Here is a 26602-nt window from a genome sequence, read left to right on the forward strand (position 1 = left end):
AAGAAAGATGAAAGTAATTATGATTGGAAAAAAATTCTCATATAGTTTCCGTTTACAAAAAGGGTCGTCGAACAGACGAACAAAAGCCTGTATCTCTGACGTGGTTCATTGTAGATTTTCGAAACATATTTATGCTCGCGTATTATGACATTCCTAGAGAGCGAAAATATCTTATGTTAGAATCAATATGGGTTCGGAAAACAATGATCGCGTGAAACCCAGTTCGCTTTGTTCATTCACAACACCCAGGAAGCAGTAAATACCGGCGCACATATTGATGCCGTGTTCCTTGACTTCCGCAAGGTGTTCGATGCAGCCCCGCAATGCCACCTAGTGAAAAAAAAATACAAGCGTACGGAACATCAGACCAACTGAGCGACTGAATTGGAGTATCTACTATACGGAACACAGCGTGTCATTCAGAACAGAGAGAAGTCTTCAGACATAAAAATATTCGGGCGTGCCCCAAGGGAGTGTTATACGCTAAAGAGCCAAAGGAACTGGTACATCCGCCTAATATTGTGTAGGGCCCCCGCGAGCACCAGAAGTGCCGCAACACGATGTGGCAAGGACTCGACTAATGTCTGAGGTAGAGCTGCAGGGAACTGAGGGTGTGAAGACCTCTTCTGAACAGTACGTTGCAAGGCATCTCAAAAATGGTAAATAATGTTCGTGTCTGGGGCGTTTGGTAGCCAGAGGAAGTGTTTAAACCCAGAGAAAATCTGGAGCCACTCTGTAGCAATTCTGGACGTGTCGGGTGTCGCATTGTCTTGCTGGAATTGCCAAAGTCCGTCGGAATGCTCAATGGACATGAATGGATACAGGTGATCAGACAGGATGATTACGTACTTGTCAGCTGTCAGAGTCGTATCTAGACGTATCAGAGGTCCCATATCACTCCAACTGCACACGCCCCATACTAATGCAGAGCCTCCACCGGCTTGAACAGTCCCCTACAGACATGCAAGGTCCATGGATTTATGAGGCTGTCTCCATACCCGTACACGCCCATCCGCTTAATACAATTTGGAACGAGACTCTTCCGACGAGGCAACATGTTTTCAGTCATCAACAGCCCAATATCGGTGTTGACGGGCCCAGGCGAGGCCTCTCAAGGGTACACGAGTGGGCTTCGGCTCCGAAAGCCCATATCGATGATGTTTCGTTGAATGGTTCGCAGACTGACACTTGTTGATGGCCCAGCATTGAAATCTTCAGCAATTTGCGGAAGGCCTGCACTTCTGTCACACTGAACGATTCCCCTCAGTCATCGTTGGTCCCGTTCTTGCAGGATACTTTTCTGGCCGCAGCGATGTCGGAGATTTGGTGTTTTACCGGATTCCTGATATTCACGGTACACTCTTGAAATGGTCGTACGGAAAAATCCCCACTTCATCGCTACGTTTGGGATGCTGTGTCCCATCGCTCAAGCACCGACTATAACATCTCGGTTCATACTCACTTAAACCTTGATAGCCTGCTATTATAGCAGCAGTAACCGATCTAACAACTTTTCTATAGAGAGGAGTCCCAGCTCTAGAAAACTGTAGTGATATGCAAGAAGATCTGCTGAGGATCGATGCTTGGTGCAGAGGTTGGAAATTGACCCTGATAACAAACAAATGTAACCCACTGCTCATAAACAAAGACACATTATTGTATGACTACACGACTGCAGAACAATCACTGAAGCATTCGTTCCATAAAATGTAAAAGAGTTTGCGTACGGACCAACATGAAGTGGAACGACCACATAAAATTAATCGCAGTTAAGGCAGATGCCAGACTGAGATTAATTAGAAGAATTCTTAGGAAGTGAGGTCAACCGACAATGGAGGTAGCTTACAAAACTCTCGCTCGAGCAGTAAATGAATATTTTTCGTCAGTGTGTGATCCATAGAAGATAGGACTGATAGAGGAAAGACAGTAAATACAAAGAAGAGCAACACGTTTCGTTACGGATCCATTTAACAAGCGCGAAAGCATCACGGTGGTACCCAGCCAACTTCAGCGGCAGACACTGCAAGAGAGGCGTTCTACAACACAAAGTCGGTTACTTCTAAAATTCCTAGAACATACGTTCTTAGAAGAGTTTGCAATTATCTTCCTACATATATCTCGCGAAAACACCATGAAGATAAAATCAGAGATATCCGATCGCACACGGTGACTTACCGGCAATCGTTGTTCCAGCGAATTCCGGCCAGAGTGGACGAGCGGTTCTAGGCGCTTCAGTCTGGAACCGTGCGACCGCTACAGTCGCAGGTTCGAATCCTGCCTCGGGCATGGATGTGTGTGATGTCCTTAGGTTAGTTAGGTTTAAGTAGTTCTAAGTTCTAGGGGGACTGATGACCTCAGATGTTAAGTCCCATAGTGCTCTGAGCCATTTGTTCCCGCGAATCATCCGCGATTAGAACAGGAAAGAAGGGGGGCGGGGGTGACAATGGTCCCAGTGTACTCTTCGCCACACACATTATTTGTACATATAATGAGGAGTAGCAAAAGTAACGTCACCGATAAACTTAACATCAAAATTGGTTGCCACTTGTCAGATGAGGGGGGGGGGGGGGGGGAGTGTCGTGAAGCAAAGTAAGAGATGATGGACAAAGCAAGGAGTATATAAAAAGCACACCATCATAGCTGAAGAGGGGATTCCTGTTCAGATATGTATCAAACATCAGCCTCAATGTGAGGAAGAAATTTCTGAGACTGTAGGTTTGGAGCACAGCACTGAAGTGAATCATGGACGTTGGGTGCTAGTGCAACACGAGAGGAACAGATTGCCTCAGAAGAGGAAGTCGTGGTTTAGTTTAGTCACCGCGCATTGTACTGCTCTGGCTAAGGCACTGGACTCGCATCCGGGAGACTCTCGGTTCAAATCCCCGTCCTGCTTTCCACATCGTGGTTTGTGTACTATGACGAATGTTGGGATGGTTCCTGAGAGAACGTGTTTTCGCTCTAATTTCAGTAGCTCGCCATTGACGGGGCATTACAAGCTAACTGTTCTTGCTTCCTTCGTCTGGGATGTGCTGCCCCTGTACATGCAGTTACCTCTCTATTGAGATACGACGTCTGTGGGAGGAGCAGTGGTTATGGCTGAACAAAAAGCTGAGGACTATGAAACCAACTACACGACTGTTGAATTCCTCGTTCCGGCCACTGCGACGGGAGCAAATATTTTTAATGCGCTTATGATAGGACACTGTTTTCTGACGCATGGATTCCTTGTTCGGCAGGAAGACCCACCGCTACGGAATGCTTGTGGTGTACAGGTTTCTGTCCGCCATATTTTTACCGAATACGTTATATACCAAGCCATGAGGACCGAAACCCACTTGCCAACCGACCTTCCCTCTATGTGATGATGAATCGAATGTGGTTCGCGTTTCAAGATTCAGTGTGATGTCTGGTATTATCAATGTCTTAAGTAGAAGGTGTTATGGTGTTCCTAGGGTGGTCACTTCATCGTTTATTTTCCAATTGATCGTGTAGGCACAATTCCTTGTTCCACTGTTTTGGTTGTGGCCGAGCGGTTCTAGGCGCTTCAGTCCGGAACCGCGCTGCTGCTACGTTCTCAGGTTCGAACCCTGCCTCGGGCATGGATGTGTGTGACGTCCTTAGGTTAATTAGGTTTAAGTAGTTCTAAGTCTAGGGGACTGATGACCTCAGATGTTAAGTCCCACAGTACTCAGAGCCATTTGAACCAGTTTGAACTGTTTTGGACGTTGTGTGGCTATAGTCTACGTATTTTACTCACACATTGCCCTGAGACATCCGTTTTTTGCTGTTTTGGGTGACAGTGTGAGTGAGAGAATCCCAGTATGGCTGCGGATTCCATTCATTAGTTTACACTTTGTTGTATGCTTCTAACAACTCGTAACCACACTTACACTCTTTTAGCTGAGTACGGGCGCTGATGACATCGCTATTGAGCACACATACCACCACCACTTCCTTCGTTTATTTTAGAGTTATTTTGTCGCGTAGTTTTGGGGAGCCTACACAGCATGTGCGTCTCGGATGCATCGTCCGTCGGTCGCACTGCCCTCCAAAATGTAAACACTGGTGTCTGTCAACCGAGCGCCTCTCATGATAACTCGCAGTGTTAATCAGAATGACCAGGCAGTTCAAGGTCGTGCAAGTCTCGCCATGAGACGCCCGGAGACATAAATAGAAGTGCCGGCGTAGCAGACGACGTCAAGATCACGACAGCGGAGAAGGACTGATCAGCTGGCAACGGCGCTAACGAGCTGTGCTTACATTCTCGTATTATCGTCAGTTCGATGAGTCAAACGCAAAATCACACCAGCTCTCTAAGAGTTCGTGATAGCTTTAGACCTCGGTTTCGAAGAACGAAAGTAGTTATACTGTGCGCGGCTGAGTAAAGGGTAATTTTTGTCACATTTCATTAGGCCGTTAGCACTGTTTAAAATACTGACGCACTATTTGAAATTTCTCTGGAAAAATAGAAGTGTTATTCAACGTGGAAAATGAAATAAGACATACGAGATCGCCAACGCTGTTCTCCACATTTCCTGTACTCCCGTCTGTTACAAAATATTATGAGAGAAAACTTGCAGTTACCTCTGTTGGCGAGACTGTGTCTCTGTATTGTTTACAGAAAATCCAATATCTGGATTCATTGACATCAAAGTGGGTGGAACAAAATAGTACATGCCTGTTTAATTTTCGTTGGAGACTTCACGTGCAACCATCATGATTGACATTATGATGAAAGTGACAGAGAAAAAAATCCCTCCCTTCCCACCCCTCCCATCCCGTTCTCTCTCTCTCTCTCTCTCTCTCTCTCTCTCTCTCTCTCTCTCTCACACACACACACACACACACACACACACACACACACATTCTTCCTTGTACTTGACTTTAGTTACATAAAAGACGTAAGATAGAAGTAGGTCGAAACCCAGATTAATCAAATCCTTCTTCACACACACACACACTAAGGTAATGTGATACCAATAAGGTCACTGAACTTGCATCTAGCATACATCCTAGACTCACACGTTTCCAGAATGAGATTTTCACTCTGCAGGGGAAGTGTGAGCAGATATGAAACTTGCTAGACGATTAAAACTGCGTGTCGGACTGAGACTCGAACTCGGGACCTTTGCCTTGCGCAGGCAAGTGTTCTACCATTTTTTTTGTGTGTGTGTGTGTGGTCTGGGCAGGCGTCACAAGACATCCGTTCAAGTCGATCGTTGATTCCTTTACTCAATTTTTTCATTACAGAGGGCGAGCAGCCCTCTGAGCGAACACGCTGAGCTACCGTGCCGACATCATCTGAGCTACCCAAGCACGACTCACGACCCGTCCTCACACGTCTTCCTAAGTGATCATCTGCGTGCGTTCTCTGGTATTTGCAACTAAACACCACAAGATCCAAGTTTGATCTTTGTGTTCAGAAGACCAGTTTGGTGTATCTGATACGCACCTAACTGTAAGAGGTGTTTTTTGTAGCACGTATGAGTGTATTTAAAGTGAAAAATGGTCGTCGTGAATTTTTTGGAGTGGTTTAAACTTCTACTGGGACTGATGAGATATATCGGAGTGAGTAGAGCCGCCAGTGATTTTCTTTGTAGGTTTTAGATTTTTCCAGTCGAGGCACCATATTACCTCTACCATTTTTAAAAAATGGAATATAAAATCTGCGGCCGGTATTTCGCTGCTGCATTCCAATCGAAGGAAAGCTACTTGTGTGGTTAACGGGTCTGAATTTTCGTTACATGGACTGTTAATATGCACTTTTTTTCCCCAGGTAACAAGTATGTTTCCTTTGCAAAAATGACTTCCTTCTGCAGTACTTATCGAAGACGTTGTGTCATAGCCTGTAACGATCTGCGTATACAGTAATGACAGGCACAAATAAAGAAAAGTTAGCAGCGTACATATGACGTTTTTAACAAGCACCCCACCTAGTCGTGAGATGTTGAGTGGACCACGCGTCTTGTCTGCCTGTTTAAACTGAACGTGATGCTACGTGTGTTTTTGGTATAGTACTGGGAGAATCTCGCCTATACAAAATGATCTGTTACCAATAGTACAAAAAATATTTATTCATCTAAATTATTTCGTTTACTAAAAGATACTTTACTTATGACACTACATGAGGACTTTTGTTAAGAACTGTCTGTGAGTAAAATTTTATTTCACGAAAATGAAGATGCAAATGTAAAATACATAAATTTATTTTTCAGTCAGAAAACCTTTATGATCTCAGGAAAACACTTTTGTTGTTGTTGTTGTTGTGGTCTTCAGTCCGAAGAATGTTTTGATGCAACTTTCCACGATTATTCTGTGTAAGTATCTCCATCTGTGCATAGCTTCTGCAACGCACATCCATTTGATTCTGTTTATTGTACTCAGTCTTTGGTCTCCCTTTGCAAGTTTTATCTCCCACACTTCCTTCCATTATCAGACTGGTGATAGTTACAGGCAACAGGATATCTCTTCAACCGATCACGTCCTTTAGTCAAGTTGTGGCACAAGTTTGCGTTTTTCCCCATTTCAAGCCGGCCAATGTGGCCGAGCGGTTCTAGGCGCTACAGTCTGGAACCGCGCGACCACTACGGTCGCAGGTTCGAATCCTGCCAAGGGCATGGATGTGTGTGATGTCCTTAGGTTAGTTAGGTTTAATTAGTTCTAAGTCTAGGGGACTGATGACCTCAGATGTTAAGTCCTATAGTGCTTAGAGCCATTTGAACCATTTGTATCCCATTTCAATTCAGCGCCTCCTCTTTAGTTTGTCGATCTGTCCATCTAATTTTCAACATTCTTCAGTAGCATCACATATCAGAAGCTTCTATTCTCCACGTTGCACTTCCTTACAAGACTACAAAAATGGTTCAAATGGCTCTGAGCACTATGGGACTTAACAGCTGTGGTCATCAGTCCCCTAGAACTTAGAACTACTTAAACCTAACTAACCTAAGGACATCACACACATCCATGCCCGAGGCAGGATTCGAACCTACGACCGTAGCAGTCGCGCGGTTCCGGACTGCGCGCCTAGAACCACGAGACCACCGCGGCCGGCTACAAGACTACATTCCACGGGGTCAGGGATTTTCTCTGCCTCGTGATGACTGGGTGTTGTGTGCTGTCTTTAGGTTAGTTGGGTTTAAGTAGTTCTAAGTTCTAGGGGACTGATGACCATAGATGTTAAGTCCCATAGTGCTCAGAGCCATTTGAACCATTTTGAACTACATTCCAGACATATACCTACAGAAAAGACTTCGCAACACTTAAATTTATATTTAGTATCAACAAAGTTCTTTTTTTCAGAATGCTGTTCTTCCGGTCCGCATCTTTGCGTACCCGAACTGGAGGGCGAGTGTTTCAGCACTAACAACAGAGACGTCCAGTTGAAAAGCGAGGTGTTTGGTTGTCATCCGTCGATCATCTCGAACGAGAGTCTTCGCACGTTCCGACATTGCTGAAGTTACAGCTGTTCACAGATATGCGCGATCTTTTTGGTTTTGTTCACTGTCAGGTCTTTGTAGACATTCTGCAAGCGCCTACGATATCTGTGATGCTGTGGTTTTCCGCCCAAAGGAACTCTTTGACAGCTCTCTGTTTAGAACGCACTTCCGTTACTGACACCATTTTGAAGGCTAGGTGTAGTGCCACTGCCTATCGTACCTTCATGAAACTACAGGGGCAGGAGCCGGACTATTCCACGATGTCCCACAACAAATTCTGCATTTTTTAAACCGAAACTGGCCCAGAAAAAAGTGTTGCATTGCTTACTGAACGCCCCCCGAATTCCACATCCGATATTCAACTTAAATATGGACTGAAAATTTTACTAAATGTGCTGCTGTACTAAACTAATATCGGCGATCCCTATGTCAGAACAATGTATGGGATATCAACGACCGAGAATGCTTACTAAGTTGTACTTCAACAACTCCATTTCTGCATACGAGGGTTGGAACTTAAATAGTGGCAATTATTTACTCACAACCGATACAAAAGAGTTACATGTCTGCACCTGTTATTGTCCTTCAAAGTAGTCACGAGCGTTGTGTAGAACCCGTCGCCAGCGATATGGAAGGCGTAGTATATCGTTAGCAGAGCCTGTTCTGTTGACGGTGCGAATGGAGCGGTCGAATCTCCGGAACAGTTCTGAAGCGAATGCCACAAAGTGGTTCCTTCATCTTCGGCATCAAACCAAAGTCACAAGGACTTAAGTCCGGGGAGTATGGTGGATGGTACAGTACTTCCCAGTCCCATCGACCGAACAGAGCAGCCACAGCATGCGCTGTATGCGCCCGTGCATTGTCGTGCAAAATGATGGGTGGGCGCAAAGCTGGTCGCAGGTGATGCTCCAAAAACGAACAGTAATACTGTGCATTGACGGTCTGCCGTGCAGGAACGTAATGCGTTAGGATAACACCATCACAGTCGTACACGAGAATCACCATAACTTTAGACCGCTCCATTCGCACCATCAACAGAACAGGCGCTGCTAACGGTATACTACGCCTTCCACGTCGCTGGCAACGGGTTCTACACAACGCTGGTGACTACTTTGAAGGACAATAACAGGTGCAGACATGTAACTCTTTTGTATCGGTTGTGAATAAATAGTTGCCACTGTTTAAATTCCAACTCTCGTATGTTCTGTTCACAACACAAATGTTTAAAATTTCTTCTTGTACTGCCAGCGAGTTTCTTGACGTAATAATTTTATATATAATTAATTCTCTGCGAGACTTGATTTGGATATTTGATTGCTTCTTCTGTGAATTCATTACTATGTCCAGTTTGTCCTCCTCTCGTAATGATCCGAACCGGAATGAAATTGAGAAATCAGAAGAAATTTAAAAAAAGCTTTATTTACAAAATCGTCTTACCACAGTAGATAGACATCCAGCTGTTTGTGAGAGAATCCCCTGTTTGTGTGATGCGGTCCGGACACGAATTGCTCTGTTGCCGTTGGGACCTAATCAATTACAGACAGGGAGGCCACTTAATTTAGAAGCTGGGCAATGTTATTTCCCGTTGGGAGTCGCTTCACTTCTGGTTTTACCCTCCTTTTACTCGCCCTTATACCGACACTGGACTTGGTGCGTCCTTATGCTTGTGCCCCACAATCCGCTTGTTCAGCTGACGAGACGAATACGGATATCCGTGGTTGTACGAGCAGTTGTAAAAAGTGTAGCCGTACCAGAATTTAAATCAAATATTCTGCTGACAGCTAACTACAAAACACACGTACAGTACAAATATATCTGTTCAGTCAGCTTGCAGTTATGTATTTAGTTGAAGATAATAGTTGTGGATAGATGCCTATGAAACGTTACTTCGAAACAACACAGACTCCAATAGTTGACGTTAACAATAAGTATCGACTGATTGGTGAGCTCTGGGAGATGATTATTACTCGAAAGGTGCCAGGTTCAAATCTCATTTCCGTCACTCTGATACAGATTTTCTGTGGTATCCCTCGAGGAGTTTAGTAATAGATTTCAGGGTTCTGGCAAATATGACGGTAAGCACCGGGTTTCCTCGTAAAAATTTCGTCACATTTGGTTTCAAACCAGTTTATTGCACACAAGTAAACTTTTCGGACTCTAGCAAGGAGAGAGTACATACAAAGTGTGCGTCGCGTAGGGTTGTCGTGACCAAGGGCAAAATTAAGTAATTCTCTATTGATCTACAGTAAGTTATTTCCAAAACCATACACCTTCATCTACACTCCTGGAAATTGAAATAAGAACACCGTGAATTCATTGTCCCAGGAAGGGGAAACTTTATTGACATATTCCTGGGGTCAGATACATCACATGATCACACTGACAGAACCACAGGCACATAGACACAGGCAACAGAGCATGCACAATGTCGGCACTAGTACAGTGTATATCCACCTTTCGCAGCAATGCAGGCTGCTATTCTCCCATGGAGACGATCGTAGAGATGCTGGATGTAGTCCTGTGGAACGGCTTGCCATGCCATTTCCACCTGGCGCCTCAGTTGGACCAGCGTTCGTGCTGGACGTGCAGACCGCGTGAGACGACGCTTCATCCAGTCCCAAACATGCTCAATGGGGGACAGATCCGGAGAACTTGCTGACCAGGGTAGTTGACTTACACCTTCTAGAGCACGTTGGGTGGCACGGGATACATGCGGACGTGCATTGTCCTGTTGGAACAGCAAGTTCCCTTGCCGGTCTAGGAATGGTAGAACGATGGGTTCGATGACGGTTTGGATGTACCGTGCACTATTCAGTGTCCCCTCGACGATCACCAGTGGTGTACGGACGGTGTAGGAGATCGCTCCCCACACCATGATGCCGGGTGTTGGCCCTGTGTGCCTCGGTCGTATGCAGTCCTGATTGTGGCGCTCACCTGCACGGCGCCAAACACGCATACGACCATCATTGGCACCAAGGCAGAAGCGACTCTCATCGCTGAAGACGACACGTCTCCATTCGTCCCTCCATTCACGCCTGTCGCGACACCACTGGAGGCGGGCTGCACGATGTTGGGGCGTGAGCGGAAGACGGCCTAACGGTGTGCGGGACCGTAGCCCAGCTTCATGGAGACGGTTGCGAATGCTCCTCGCCGATACCCCAGGAGCAACAGTGTCCCTAATTTGCTGGGAAGTGGCGGTGCGGTCCCCTACGGCACTGCGTAGGATCCTACGGTCTTGGCGTGCATCCGTGCGTCGCTGCGGTCCGGTCCCAGGTCGACGGGCACGTGCACCTTCCGCCGACCACTGGCGACAACATCGATGTACTGTGGAGACCTCACGCCCCACGTGTTGAGCAATTCGGCGGTACGTCCACCCGGCCTCCCGCATGCCCACTATACGCCCTCGCTCAAAGTCCGTCAACTGCACATACGGTTCACGTCCACGCTGTCGCGGCATGCTACCAGTGTTAAAGACTGCGATGGAGCTCCGTATGCCACGGCAAACTGGCTGACACTGACGGCGTCGGTGCACAAATGCTGCGCAGCTAGCGCCATTCGACGGACAACACCGCGGTTCCTGGCGTGTCCGCTGTGCCGTGCGTGTGATCATTGCTTGTACAGCCCTCTCGCAGTGTCCGGAGCAAGTATGGTGGGTCTGACACACCGGTGTCAATGTGTTCTTTTTTCCATTTCCAGGAGTGTATATTTCGAAAGTCGTCTTAGGGTGTGTGTGGAGGAGGGCACTTCCTTACCAAACTTATGTCCCCTGTTCCATTACCCAATGCTGAGTGAGAAAAAAAAAGACTATCGGTAAGCATCGGTAGAAGCTCGAATTTCTCTGATTTTTCTCGTAGTGGTCATTTCGCGAAATGATGTACGTTGACGGAGTCTTCTTCGAAAGTACGCTCTCGGGACATCAACAGTAAACCAATCCTTTGGAGGAGAATGCCACTCATGGAGTATCTCTCACCGACACCTCTTGCACGCTCTCGCGCTTACTAAATGAAACGCGCCGTTCTTGTTTAGGTCTCCTCTGCCTGCTTTATTAGGCTGAAACAAGGTCTCAGGCCCACGGTCGATACTCAAGAATCGGCCGAACGAATGGTGTGTATGATTTTGTTAAAACTGTCTTGTGTCTCTGTGTGTGTTGTGTCTCAGTGTGTGTTTCTGTTCGTGATTTACAGGCACTGCCCATACGAAAATCAATAGTAGCGAATGCATAAACATTGTAAGACAAGGAAGAATAAGACTTATGTAATAACCCTCAATCTCTCCCAAGCTCGCTCAAGGTCACTTTCACAATCACATCCTTTAACATAGCTCGGGTGGAGATTACATTTTCTTCGTATTCGACTAATGACTCATAGTCTGGCTTCTGATTTTCCTACAGCTGATTTTATTTAGACATTCCACTTTCTGTCAGTCCGAAAGATTACCTCTAGATAGAGTAGCTGCTGAAAAGAAATGCCTCCGAATTTTTTGCATGAAAAATCTTAAAGCTTTTAAAATAAAGCAAACGTTATTAACATTCTACGTCTTTATTCTTCTCGCTTACATGTTTATTTCACACTAGCGGCTACCACATTTTTCCCAACGAGAGACCAGTTTGTTGAAGCGCCACTGTAGAATGTTTGACTTTGTTGACGGAACCACAACCTCACCTCTGCTTAAACCGCTTCATCAGTATCAAAATGAAGTCCTCGAAGGTGTTATTTAAGTTTGGGAAACGGATGAAAATAGGATGGAGCTAAGTCGGGAATGTATGGAGAATGATCCATGACAGTGAACCCAAGATATATACAGGATGTTACAAAAAGGTAAGGCCAAACTTTCAGGAAACATTCCTCACACAAAAAGAAAGAAAATATGTTATGTGGACATGTGTCCGGAAACGCTTACTTTCCATGTTAGAGCTCATTTTATTACTTCTCTTCAAATCACGTTAATCATGGAATGGAAACACACAGCAACAGAACGTACCAGCGTGACTTCAAACACTTTGTTACAGGAAATGTTCAAAATGTCCTCCGTTAGCGAGGATACATGCATCCACCCTCCGTCGCATGGAATCCCTGATGCGCTGATGCAACCCTGGAGAATGGCGTATTGTATCACAGCCGTCCACAATACGAGCACGAAGAGTCTATCACAGCCGTCCACAATACGAGCACGAAGAGTCTCTACATTTGGTACCGGGGTTGCGTAGACAAGAGCTTTCAAATGCCCCCATAAAAGAAAGTCAAGAGGGTTGAGGTCAGGATAGCGTGGAGGCCATGGAATTGGTCCGCCTCTACCAATCCATCGGTCACCGAATCTGTTGTTGAGAAGCGTACGAACACTTCGACTGAAATGTGCAGGAGCTCCATCGTGCATGAACCACATGTTGTGTCGTACTTGTAAAGGCACATGTTCTAGCAGCACAAGTAAAGTATCCCGTATGAAATAATGGCGGTGAATCGAGAAAGTACAGTACATACTGTCGAAACTAAAATGAGCTCTAAAATGGAAATTAAGCGTTTCCGGACACATGTCCACATAACATCTTTTCCTTATTTGTGTGTGAGGAATATTTCCTGAAAGTTTGGCCGTACCTTTTTGTAACACCCTGTATGCATATATCTTGGGTTCTTGGATTCACTGTCATTCCCGACTTAGCCCCATCCTATTTTCATCCGTTTCCAAAACTTAAATAACACCTTCGAGGACTTCGTTTTGATACTGATGAAGCAGTTTAAGCAGAGGTGAGGTTGTGGTTCCGTCAACATATATATATATATATATATATATATATATATATATATATATATATCCCGCGGTTTCGCAGGGTCGGTATGGTTAGGATCGGATTTGGTAAGGTCAATTTAAAGAGTGGCTGGATGCCTTCCAGTCGCCACCCCGTGACCCCTCGCACAGTATTAGTGTACCCCACCTGTCTGCGGCCAGTGTAATCCACGGAATACTGCGAACGTGTTCAGATGTCTGCGAGTCTAGTAACTGAGGTGCAACGTGGGAACCAGCCCGTATTCACCTAGTGGGCTGTGGAAAACCGCCGAAAAACCACATCCAAGCTGGCCTTCGTCGGTAATCCGCCAGGCGGATTCGATCCGGGGCCAGCGCGCCTACCAGAGTCCAGGAAGCAGCGCATTAACGCTCTCGGCTAACCTGGGGTGTACTTCAAGGGATTTGAATCCCTAACATAAATAAACATAAATAAGTAAAAAAAAGTAATAATTGTTTACTACGTACACAGACCGCTGTTAGCTTGTACGTCTACGTCTACACCTACATTTATACTCCGCAAGCCACCCAACGATGTGTGGCGGAGGGCACTTTACGTGCCACTGTCATTACCTCCCTTTCCTGTTCCAGTCGCGTATGGATCGCGGGAAGAACGACTGCCGGAAAGCCTCCGTGCGCGCTCGAATCTCTCTAATTTTACATTCGTGATCTCCTCGGGAGGTATAAGTAGGGGGAAGCAATATATTCGATACCTCATCCAGAAACGCACCCTCTCGAAACCTGGACAGCAAGCTACACCGCGATGCAGAGCGCCTCTCTTGCAGAGTCTGCCACTTGAGTTTGCTAAACATCTCCGTAACGCTGTCACGCTTACCAAATAACTCGGTGACGAAACGAGCCGCTCTTCTTGGGATCTTCTCTATCTCTTCTGTCAACCCGACCTGGTACGGATCCCACACTGATGAGCAATACTCAAGTATAGGTCGAACGGGTGTTTTGTAAGCCGCCTCCTTTGTTGATGGACTACATTTTCTAAGGACTCTCCCAATGAATCTCAACCTGGCACCCGACTTACCAACAATTAATTTCATATGATCATTCCACTTCAAATCGTTCCTTACGCATACTCCCAGATATTTTACAGAAGTAATTGCTACCAGTGTTTGTTCCGCTATCATATAAGCATACAATAAAGGATCCTTCTTTCTATGTATTCGCAATACATCACATTTGTCTATGTTAAAGGTCAGTTGCCACTCCCTGCACCAAGTGCCTATCCGCTGCAGATCTTCCTGCATTTCGCTAGGTAGATGAAGCAGCTAAATCTAAAGGTAAATGTAACAAAAATGTAAAGTAGTCACAATACTTATCACCGTTAAAATGACTTCTCAGGCCATAGCATTATTTAGAAATCCACAAATAGCTCGCGTTTATTATATATATATTTTTTTTTTTTTTTTGTGAGATCTTATGGGACTTAACTGCTAAGGTCATCAGTCCCTAGGCTTACACACTACTTAACGTAAATTATCGTAAGGACAAACACACACACACACACACACACACACACACACACACACACACATTCCCGAGGGAGGACTGGAAACTCCGCAGGGACCAGCCTCACAGTCCATGACTGCAGCGCCTAAGACCGTTCGGCTATTACGCGCGGCAAATAGCTCGCATGAAAAGTCACTCGCGACGTATCTGTTTTTGAAGGCACATCTTTTTTGTAAGGACTTGATGGGACCCTCTGCCATTAAGTAATCCAGCGTTGCTGTTTAGATCGGGACGGCCAAGTGGCAGGGCTATAAAGTCGCGCCGAAACAACTTCCGAAGCGATACGGCGCTGTTATTTGTAAACAGGACTCTTAACGAAAGTGACGCGGCGGTGGGAACGAGTTTCTCCGCCGAGGTTTCTAGGAAGGGAGAGGAGGCCGCTGCATGAATCGCAGAGGCGAGCAGGTGTCTGCATCGGGCAGCATAACACGGCGCGGGGCACGGCGCTGGCGAAGGAATGCCTTTCTGATCGCCGCCGCGCGGCAGGCGGCGTCTCGGCAGACACCTGCGTATTCTCTGGCGCGATTGGCAGCTGTGCGCCGGCTCCGGCAGCGGTGAAAGTCTCTCTAGGGTCCTTCAACAACTCATGTACTGCACCCCGCTGTGTTAGCAGCACAGATGCACGGGCGCGTGCCGTGTTGCTTGACTTGCGGAAGGCTTTCGTAGCAGGCCCGCACTGTCACTTGGTAAGAAGCGTGCGGAGCGGTAGACCGGCTTTGTGACGACACTGATCTATTCGCAGCAAACAAAAGATAGCACGTCGTCCTTAAGGGGGGTAGGACGTCAGACGGGCCGACTTGGAGCTGGAGAGGCACCACAGGACATTTTAATTTCCACTGTCTATACTTTTACAAATAAATTCATAAAACTTTGTCAGCATGACCAGGAAGAATTCAGAATTCACACTCATAGAAGTTCGAAAACATAATTTTTTTTTTACTTGTAAAATTTCATCATTTTTTTCACTTACTAATGACAGCATTTGTTTCTATAGGTACACTTTTCTTCGTAAGTAAGAGAGATGGTTCGATGAATTTTGCACAGCATACATATCATACTTAAAGGTGTATGAAACTCTAGAATTTTTCAAATCTATTAAAAAATGTGGTAAAAATTGAGGTAATTAACTACAAAATTTGTGTTTTTTCTAAATATGAAGTTTAAAATACAACAGATCATTCGTTTTTTCATAAATTAAATAAATTCTAGAGTTTCATACACCTGTATGGTATGTATGCTGTGCAAAATTCATCGAAGAATCTCTGTAACTTATGAAGAAAAGTGTACCTATAGCAACAAATGCAGCCATTAGTAAGTGAAAAAATGATGAAATTTCAAACGTAAAAACTTATTTCGTTATGTTTTCGAACTTCCACTGCAATGAGTGTGAATCCTGAATCCTTCCTGGTGATGCTGACAAAGTTTCATGAATTTATTTGTAAAAGCATAGGCACTGGAAATTAAATTGTCCTGTGATACCTCTCCTGCTCCATGTCGGCCCGTTTGACTTCCTACCCCCCTTAAGGAAGGAGTAACTTCGGACATAAGAATACATTCGAACGAAACCCGAAGGACTATTCTGTTACTAAAATGTAGACTTTCACGGCTCGCTACTGCGAGTGGGTGTGTTGGACCTTCCATCCAGCTACAGACCCCCTTGAAGATATCTCCCTTAGACGAGGACGAAACGTTGGGAATTGACACAGAATTCATCAACCGACCACGGCATAGCAGCCCGGATAATCATAATGGACATGGAATATTCTGTTGTTGCTGCTGTGGTGCTTACTGCGAAAATCGGTTTGATGTAGCTTATTATCCGCGTTTCATTTCCGTATAAAGCTACACTTCAGACAAGTAATTCCCGAAAAGACTTCGTCAATACCTAAGCACGTATCTGAGAATCACAGACAGGAATTTCGAAACTAGATATAAATAACATATAGACAGCTGGAAGTATGAAAATAGTCTTTCTACTTTTGCTGAACTGCTGATAAAAACAATGAAATGATCCATCCAACATGGAAGAGGTCGTGAGAATTATTAGAGTGAGCAGTCACAACAAAAAAACTCCTGACATTATTGTAAAACTTATCGTATACAAAGAGTTATTGCTCGAGTGTTTGGGATCCCATCAGGTCGGATTAGAGGAAGAAATCGAACAATTCAGAGGCGGGCTGCTAGATTTGTTCACGGTTCTCACAACACGCAAGTATAACAGAGGTACTTCGGAAACTGAAATGGGAATCCCTGGAGTGAAAGCGGCTTTCTTTTCGAGAAAAGTTACTGAGAAAATTGAGCGAGCCAGCATTTGAAACTCACTGCAGAACGATTCTACCACTGCCGACGTAAATTTCTCGTAAGGACCACGAATTTAAGACAGATGAAATTAGGGCTCTTACAGAGGCATATAGATAGTGGTTTTTCCCTTGCTCTATTGGAACATGAAGGGAAATGACTAGTAACGGTATAAGGTATCCTCCGCCAGGCACCTTGAGGTTGCTTGCGAGCTATGTAGGTAGGTGTACATAAAATGTCGGAAGCTCCTTGAGGCTGTTCGCGGATGTTGCTGTTGTTTACAGAGAAGCCACAACACCGGAATATTGTAGAGATACGAAAGAAGACGCGCAGAGCATCGACGCTTGGTACAGGGATTCTCATTTCACCCTCGATATAAAACGAATATAACATAGTGCGAATCAACACGGCAAGTGTATTTTATCGTCCGCCTACGCGATTGTCGAATATGCAGTGGAAACCATCACGTGCATTAAACATGTAGAAAGATGCCAGACTGAGATTCGTTGGAAAAAGAATTTCAAGAAGTGCAATCCGCTCAGGGAGGAGGTAGCTTACAAAACACTCGGACGATCAATACTTGTGCATGTCGCATCTGTCTGGCACCCTTACGAGGTATGATTTGTACAGCAGGCAGAGAAGATCTTACGAGGAACGGCACCTTCTGTCAAGGGTTCAATGGTTCAAATGGCTCTGAGCACTATGGGACTCAACTGCTGAGGTCATTAGTCCCCTAGAACTTAGAACTAGTTAAACCTAACTAACCTAAGGACATCACACACATCCATGCCCGAGGCAGGATTCGAACCTGCGACCGTAGCGTTCTCGCGGTTCCAGACTGCAGCGCCAGAACCGCTCGGCCACAGCGGCCGGCTCTGTCAAGGGGATTCAGTGTATAATGATTACTAAGTACTGTTGACAGCTTTCGTATTTTCGATCCTTCCACTGGGGTACGGGCGAGGAAGCGAGGTCCCACGTGACGTACCGTTGGCGAAGACACTGCGGTGTCAGCGATGATGGTGCGACGCTTCCCATGCGGCCAGTGTGCTTTCTCCACTGAGATCTGGCAAGTTTTACCTATTGCGGGTCAGGGAAGCTGCTTGCTCTTCCAGTTACTGGACTCGGCACGAAACGGATCGATCTCTCGGGGAGACTGAAGCTTTCCGTCGTGCGTCCCCCCACGTAGGGCCTCTGTATCACTTTTTCAAATAAACCACTTTGGTGTCAATTATGCCTTCATCTTATTACCCTTAAATTCACTGTCTGTCCTGTCACTGTCACTTCCAGCTTGCCCATTACGCACATGGGTTCATTTACTAAAGGTGAAAGTGCTGCTGAGGTGTTCACCGAGCTCCAGTGGCAGGCGCTACACGAGAGTCGTTGTACAACTAGGAGATATATGTTCTTGTAGTTCCAAGAACGTATTTCCAGTAACAGTCAAACGAAACATTAGTTTCCAGAAAGAATTTTTCACTTTTCAGCAGTGTGTGAGCTGATTTGAAACTTCTTGGCAGATTAAATCTGTTTGCCGCACGGGGATTCGAGCACGAAGCATTCGCGGGAAGTGCTCTTACTGACTGAGCTATCCATGCGCGACTCAGGTCTTAACGTCAGCGGTTGACAGTCCCTTGACCGGCTGGTACCACGTCAGTACCACCTACAGCACTCCAAAGGGGGTAACATTACAATGAAATGAACACCCTTAGCTGCTTACAGCGTTGACATACGTCAACAGGGACAGATGAAAATGTGTGCCCCGACCGGGATTCGAACCCGGGATCTCCCGCTTAGGTGGCAGACGCTCTACCCATCTGAGCCACCGAGGACACAGAGGATAGTGCGACTGCAGGGTTTATCTCTGGCACGCCTCCCGCGAAACCCACATTCTCAACATTCGTAGTGCCCCCCGCCCATTATACTCGTTACTCGCGGCGCGTTGCCGATTCCCGTAAGAGTTCGGGCACTGTTTGTGCATTCGCATACAAGAAGAAGATGGTCAAATGGCCAGTGAGCTTTAACTACATATATACTAAGATGGTATCTGTTCTTTCGGACTTGTCCGAAAGAACAGATACCATCTTAGTATATATATAGGGGTAACATTCTCAAAAATTTCTTCCTCCAATTAATACCGATGGTTCTTTTGGCCAGGAATGCTTTCTTTTCCTGTGCTAGTCTGATTTTATGTCGTCCTTGCTCCGTCCATCGTGTGTTATTTGCCTCCAAGGTAGCAGAATTCCTTCACTGCCTCTACTTCGTGGTCCCAAATTTTAGTCTCAAGTTTATCGCTAATCTCATTTACACTACTCCTCATTGCTTTCGTTTTTATGTTATTTACTCTCCATTCATAGTCTACGCTGTTTACATTGTTCAGTTCATTCAACAGGTTCTGTACTTCTTCCATACTTTAAATGAGGAACGTCATCAGCGAATCTTATAATCCAGGCTGGTTGTTAATCCCATTCATGAAGCTTTGTCTTTATTTCTTTCATTCGTTCTTCGATGATACATTGAACAGTAGGGGCGAAAGATCACTCCCTGTTCAAAAATGTTCAGATGTGCGTGAAATCTTATGGGACTTAACTCTAAGGTTATCAGTCCCTAAGCTTAAACACTACTTAACCTAAAGTATCCTAAGGACAAACACACACACACACCCATGCCCGAGGAAGGACTCTAACCTCCGCCGGGACCAGCCGCACAGTCCATGACTGCAGCGCCTAAGACCGCTCGGCTAATCCCATGCGGCCACTCCCTGTCTTATACCCTTTGTTATCTGAGCGCTTTCATCTTGGTCTTCATTGTTTCTTCTTGTTTCCTGTGTATATCATATATTACTTCACTTTCCCTAGCTTACACCTATTTTACCGAGAATTTTTAATTTTTAATGTCTTACACAGTTTTACATCGTCGAGCGCTTTCTCAAGGTCGAAAAAAAAACCAATGAAAGTGTCTCGATTTTCCTTAAGTCTTGCTTCCATCTTTAAATGTGCCTGATGGTCTAGCGCTGCCGACACCGTAGCTCAGCGTCCTTGGTTAGAAGACAATATACACTCCTGGAAATTGAAATAAGAACACCGTGAATTCATTGTCCCAGGAAGGGGAAACTTTATTGACACATTCCTGGGGTCAGATACATCACATGATCACACTGACAGAACCACAGGCACATAGACACAGGCAACAGAGCATGCACAATGTCGGCACTAGTGCAGTGTATATCCACCTTTCGCAGCAATGCAGGCTGCTATTCTCCCATGGAGACGATCGTAGAGATGCTGGATGTAGTCCTGTGGAACGGCTTGCCATGCCATTTCCACCTGGCGCCTCAGTTGGACCAGCGATCGTGCTGGACGTGCAGACCGCGTGAGACGACGCTTCATCCAGTCCCAAACATGCTCAATGGGGGACAGATCCGGAGATCTTGCTGGCCAGGGTAGTTGACTTACACCTTCTAGAGCACGTTTGGTGGCACGCGATACATGCGGACGTGCATTGTCCTGTTGGAAAAGCAAGTTCCCTTGCCGGTCTAGGAATGGTAGAACGATGGGTTCGATGACGGTTTGGATGTACCGTGCACTATTCAGTGTCCCCTCGACGATCACCAGTGGTGTACGGCCAGTGTAGGAGATCGCTCCCCACACCATGATGCCGGGTGTTGGCCCTGTGTGCCTCGGTCGTATGCAGTCCTGATTGTGGCGCTCACCTGCACGGCGCCAAACACGCATACGACCATCATTGGCACCAAGGCAGAAGCGACTCTCATCGCTGAAGACGACACGTCTCCATTCGTCCCTCCATTCACGCCTGTCGCGACACCACTGGAGGCGGGCTGCACGATGTTGGGGCGTGAGCGGAAGACGGCCTAACGGTGTGCGGGACCGTAGCCCAGCTTCATGGAGACGGTTGCGAATGGTCCTCGCCGATACCCCAGGAGCAACAGTGACCCTAATTTGCTGGGAAGTGGCGGTGCGGTCCCCTACGGCACTGCGTAGGATCCTACGGTCTTGGCGTGCATCCGTGCGTCGCTGCGGTCCGGTCCCAGGTCGACGGGCACGTGCACCTTCCGCCGACCACTGGCGACAACATCGATGTACTGTGGAGACCTCACGCCCCGCGTGTTGAGCAATTCGGCGGTACGTCCACCCGGCCTCCCGCATGCCCACTATACGCCCTCGCTCAAAGTCCGTCAACTGCACATACGGTTCACGTCCACGCTGTCGCGGCATGCTACCAGTGTTAAAGACTGCGATGGAGCTCAGTATGCCACGGCAAACTGGCTGACACTGACGGCGGCGGTGCACAAATGCTGCGCAGATAGCGCCATTCGACGGCCAACACCGCGGTTCCTGGTGTGTCCGCTGTGCCGTGCGTGTGATCATTGCTTGTACAGCCCTCTCGCAGTGTCCGGAGCAAGTATGGTGGGTCTGACACACCGGTGTCAATGTGTTCTTTTTTCCATTTCCAGGAGTGTAGAAAGTGAAATATTCAACGATCAGCTTGAACAGTTGCCACGTGTCGTCTGCTCAGCCCAAATGCCGAGCAAAGTAACTATCAAAATGAAAGAAAAAAAGCGGTAAAGCGTGTTCCTGGCAAACGAGAGGTCGCATGATGGAATCTCGGTCGGGTCATGGAGTTTTTAGTCTTCCTTTATACCTGGTCTTCACCTCCAGACAGCGTGGGGAGTCGCCAGAAACTACACCTGGTCCTGATTCGGAGTTAAACTGTAGTTCTCCTTTCCACAACTGGATAGCTGGGGTAGGCTTGTGGAGAGACAAGTTGCCGAAGTGGCGTACAGTTGAAAGACTTGCGCCAGTCCGTTGAGCCAGATGAAAGTAATGTTACTTTCATTATTATTATAATTAGTACTATCAAGTGCAATGTTGAAATACTTCTACAGTACCGACATCTGCCCTAAAGTCAAACTGATCGTCATCTAATGGATCCTCAATTTCCTTTCCATTCTTCTGCATATCGTTCTTCTGACAAACTCGCATGCATAAGATGTTTTGCTGGTTTGTAAGTCCCGTCTCAGTAGCGCATTTTTAATTAGATTACGTCTTTCGGTCACTCAGAATCGTCTTCAGATCTAAGTAGTTACGACAACAACCTATCTTGTCTACTGAGAACGAAATATCAGAGCACTCTGAGTAGACAAGACGGGTTGCTGACCCAACTACTTAGTTCTGAAAATGGTCCTGAGTGATCGAAACATGTAATCTAATTAAAAATGTATAATAGAGACTGGATAATAAATGAGAATTGTCTTAAACATCAATACAGTTGCTGAACCTCTCAAGAAGAGGCTATAGGTTTAGCTGATTATTTTATGCACAAATCAAAAAAAGTTTTTCATCACCCTGGTTCCCAGAATTCTTGAAGATAGACGTTGACTGTGGATTTTATCACAGACACAGTCCCTTTGACTGTTCAGAGCTGTCGGTAAACCTGCCCAAGCCGGCCGGTGTGGCCGTGCGGTTCTAGGCGCTACAGTCTGGAGCCGCGTGACCGCTACGGTCGCAGGATCGAATCCTGCCTCGGCAATGGACGTGTGTGATGTCCTTAGGTTAGTTAGGTTTAAGTAGTTCTAAGTTCTAGGGGACTGATGACCACAGCAGTTAAGTCACTTAGTGCTCAGAGCCATTTGAACCAAACCTGCCCAAAGATGTAAACAACAGTGCATAGCCGATCAGTTAAAGTCATTCCACCAGGAAGAAGGTACACGGCTCAGGTTGTCCGTAGTTCAACCATGCCTACATGGTCAATCACGCGGTTCGATCGCGTCCACATTGTTACTTTGTGCCATGAAAGGCTCTCAACAAGAGAAGTGTCCAGGCGTCTCGGAGTGAACCAAAGAGATGTTGTTCGGACATGGAGGAGATATAGAGAGATTGGAACTGTTGATGATATGCCTCGCTCAGGTCGCCCAGTGGATGATCGCTACCTACGGATTGTGGCTCGGAGGAACCCTGACAGCAACGCCACCGTGTTGAATAATGTTTTTCTTGCAGCCACAGGTCGTCGTGTTACGACTCAAACTGCGCGCAATAGGCTGCATGGTGCGCAACTGCACTCCCGACGTCCATGGCATGGTCCATCTTTGAACCACGACACGGTGCAGCGCGGTACAGATGGAGCCAACAACATGTCGAATGGACCGCTCAGGATTGGCATCATGTTGTGTTCACCGATGAGTGTCGCATATGCCTTCAACCAGATAGTCGTAGGAAACGTGTTCGGAGGCAACCCGGTCAGGCTGAACGCCTTAGACACACCGTCCAGCGAGTGCAGCTAAGTGGAGGTTCAAATGGCTCTGAGCACTATGGGACTTAACATATGAGGTCATCAGTCCCCCAGAACTTAGAACTACTTAAACCTAACGACATCACACACATCCATGCCCGAGGCGGGATTCGAACCTGCGACCGTAGCGGTAGCGCGGTTCCAGACTGTAGCGCCTAGAACCGCTCGGCCACATCGGCCGGCGAAAATGGAGGTTTCCCGCTGTTTTGGGGTGGCATTATGTGGGGCCGATGTACGCCGCTGGTGGTCATGGAAGGCGCCGTAATGGCTGTATAATACGTGAATGCCATCCTCCGACCGATAGTGCAACCATATCGGCAGCATATTGGCGAGGCATTCGTCTTCATGGACGGCAATTTGCGCCCCCATCGTGCACATTTTGTGAATGACTTCCTTCAGAATAACGACACCGCTCGACTAGAGTGGCGAGCATGTTCTCCAGATATGAACCCTATCGAACATGCCTGGGATAGATTGAAAAGGGCTGTTTATGGACGACATGACCCACCAACCACTCCGAGGGATCTACGCCGAACCGCTGTTGAGGAGTGGGACAATTGCACCAGCAGTGCCTTGATGAACTTGTGGATAGTATGCCACGAAGAATACAGGCATGCATCAATGCAAAAAGGGCGTGTTACTGGGTATTAGAGGTACCGGTGTATACAGCAATGTGGACCACCACCTCTGAAGGTCTCGCTTTCCAATTTTCTGTACAGGTTCCAGAAGTCTCGGAACCGAGGTGATGCAAAACTTTTTTTGATGTGTGTAGTTATTGCAGTCAGACGTTGAAGGACGTCGGGAGTCTGCAGTCATTCGCGGTCGCTTCGTCTGTGAACCACATTTAAACGTAATTGTCCTCACCCGTACACCAAACGGAGCATCGCTGCCTGTCGGTGGAAGGAAGCGCTGGGCGCGAGCTGCAGCCGAGATAATGGCATGCGAAACTCATTCCGACCGGCCGGGCCGCTTTTCGCGGAAAACTTGGGCGCTCCATTGTGGTCCGTCGCGCCGGCGGGCCCGATGTTGGCGGCGATACGCGCCTCGCCTTTGTGCCGTGTGCGTGCATCCGTATAAATACACGCGCGCCGCCGCCGCTGCATTTGCACCTGCCGGGCTGCAGTCTGCGGTCGGAACGCCGGGGCGCCGCGAGGTCCGGGCCGCTGCGTGCAACAGGTGGGTGCGGTGCGCGCCGCCCTTCTCTCTCTCTCTCTCTCTCTCTCTCTCTCTCTCTCTCACACACACACACACACACACACACACACACACACTCCCGCGCATACCCACACGTGTATGCGGAGGTCATGCAATTCCCTTAAATTTCGAACCAGAGTTTCGGGCCGCCAAACTGGCATGCGTTCAGATAAGCCGCATTTGGTGGCCAAGACATAGATGTGAGTTAACTGTCATGTACCTCAAACCACTACAGAACTATTCTGGCTTTGTGACACTGCTAGCCTGCTGTAAAATCAGAGTGTTGTCGGGGAAGACACGAGGCGTAATAGGATGCCCCTCGTTCGCAATAAGGCTCCGTGTGGGCTAGGATCTCTCTAATTGTATGGTTCAAATGGCTCTAAGCATTATGGGACTTAACATTTGAGGTCATCAGTCCCCTAGACTTAGAACTACTTGAACCTAACTGACCTAAAGACATCACACACATCCATGCCCGAGGCATGATTCGAAACTGCGACCGTAGCAGCAGCGCGGTTCCCGACTGAAGCGCCTAGAACCGCTCAGCCACAGCAGTCGGCCTCTAACTGAACCTTCACGGTCTTTTCGCGGGATATACGTAGGAAGAAGCCGTTTAGTACTTGACTCTTCTCGAAATGTACCCTGTCGTAACTTTTAACAGTAAATAACACCGTGATACAGGACTCTTCTCTTGCGGAGTCTACCATGGCGGTATCTTCTCACGGAATTCCAATCACCAACTTTCTCCTCCGAATGCGAAAAAATTTTGTTGACACCGAACTACATAGGGCGGAACGATCACCACGATAAAATAAGGGAAATCAGAGTTCGCACGGAAAGATATAGGTGTTCATTCTTTCCGCGTGCTATACGAGATTGGAATAATAGAGAATTGTGAAGGTGGTTCGATGAACCATCTGCCAGGCACTTAAATGTGATTTGCAGAGTATCTATGTAGATGTAGATGTGGATCGGAACTGGTTTAGGATCTCGGTGGTTCTTTCCCGCTTAGTAAATGAGTCTGTAACAACCGCGCTGGTCTTCTTTGGAATTTCTGTACATCTCGTAACAGTCCTTTATTGTATGGATCCCAGACTGACGAGTAATAACAAAGTACCTTTAACGAAGGTTCTGTAAATTACCTTCAATGTGGATGGACTACACTTCCTGAGGATTCCTCCAATGAATCTCAGTCTAGTACCTACCCTGCCTGCGGTTAGTGTAATGTTGTCGTTCAGCTTTAAATCGCTCAGTACGCATTCTCCTTGCTATTTTAAGGATGTGGCTGCTTCCAGTGACTGTTCTACAATCGTGTAATAATGAAGAAAAAGGGTCTTTCTGCCTGTTAATGCGCAGTACGTTACATTTATTTTATATTGTGGGTCAACTGCCAATAAGCTTTGGACAGAGAGAAATGTACTGGGCTACTTCACACAAAAAATCAGGTTAAAAGAGAGACAAACATTCGTAAGACGGTAAGACGATACAGTATGCGCAGGGGAGCTGCCCCAGTAATAGACACACACATCTTTTTGCACTTTTATAAGAATCGTATGAACGAATTATAATAAAACTGTTTCATGATAAAAATATACGATATTAATATTAAAACAACCACAAAAATAAATAAAACATAGGTCGTTTTAATTACATTATTTAGATTATGAAAGGGAGCGTTTGGAACGATACGCTTCAACTAATTGTCTCCAACGCTGGACAAACTGTGTACGAAACAAAGACCTGTAAATGCGAGAACATAAAAATAAAAACAATAATACCAATGTTGTTATAGGTCTTCAAAATAACAATATAATGCTCAGCGTTGGAAGTTGTGCTCTTTGAAGTAAGTTAGATTGGGCTTACCATAAGGAGAATTTGGAATGCCGCTTCATGAAACTCCGAAAAAAATTACTGCCTGCAGTTTTATTGTTCACGTTGGATTGATGTGGCGCAAAAAAAGTTGCCTAAATACTTAAGAATTTTGATTAGCTCATCTTTCAATTGATCACTGAAAGTGTTTTTAAATCTGTCCCAAGAAGGTATCATTGTTGTACGTTTCCCTTTTTTAA

General features: G+C 46.4%; 1 protein-coding gene and 1 non-coding gene across 2 annotated transcripts in view; one reads left to right on the forward strand and one right to left on the reverse strand.

Moving 5' to 3' along the window:
• Positions 1–26602, forward strand: part of LOC126416036 (receptor-type guanylate cyclase Gyc76C-like) — a 474092-nt gene that overhangs the window by 213833 nt on the left and 233657 nt on the right. The window lies entirely within an intron of this gene.
• Trnar-ccu (transfer RNA arginine (anticodon CCU)) lies at positions 18789–18862 on the reverse strand. Its single transcript has one exon. It is a non-coding gene; the product is annotated as a tRNA-Arg (tRNA).

This window comes from Schistocerca serialis, chromosome 1 (genome assembly GCF_023864345.2).
Source record: "Schistocerca serialis cubense isolate TAMUIC-IGC-003099 chromosome 1, iqSchSeri2.2, whole genome shotgun sequence".
NCBI lineage: Eukaryota > Metazoa > Arthropoda > Insecta > Orthoptera > Acrididae > Schistocerca > Schistocerca serialis.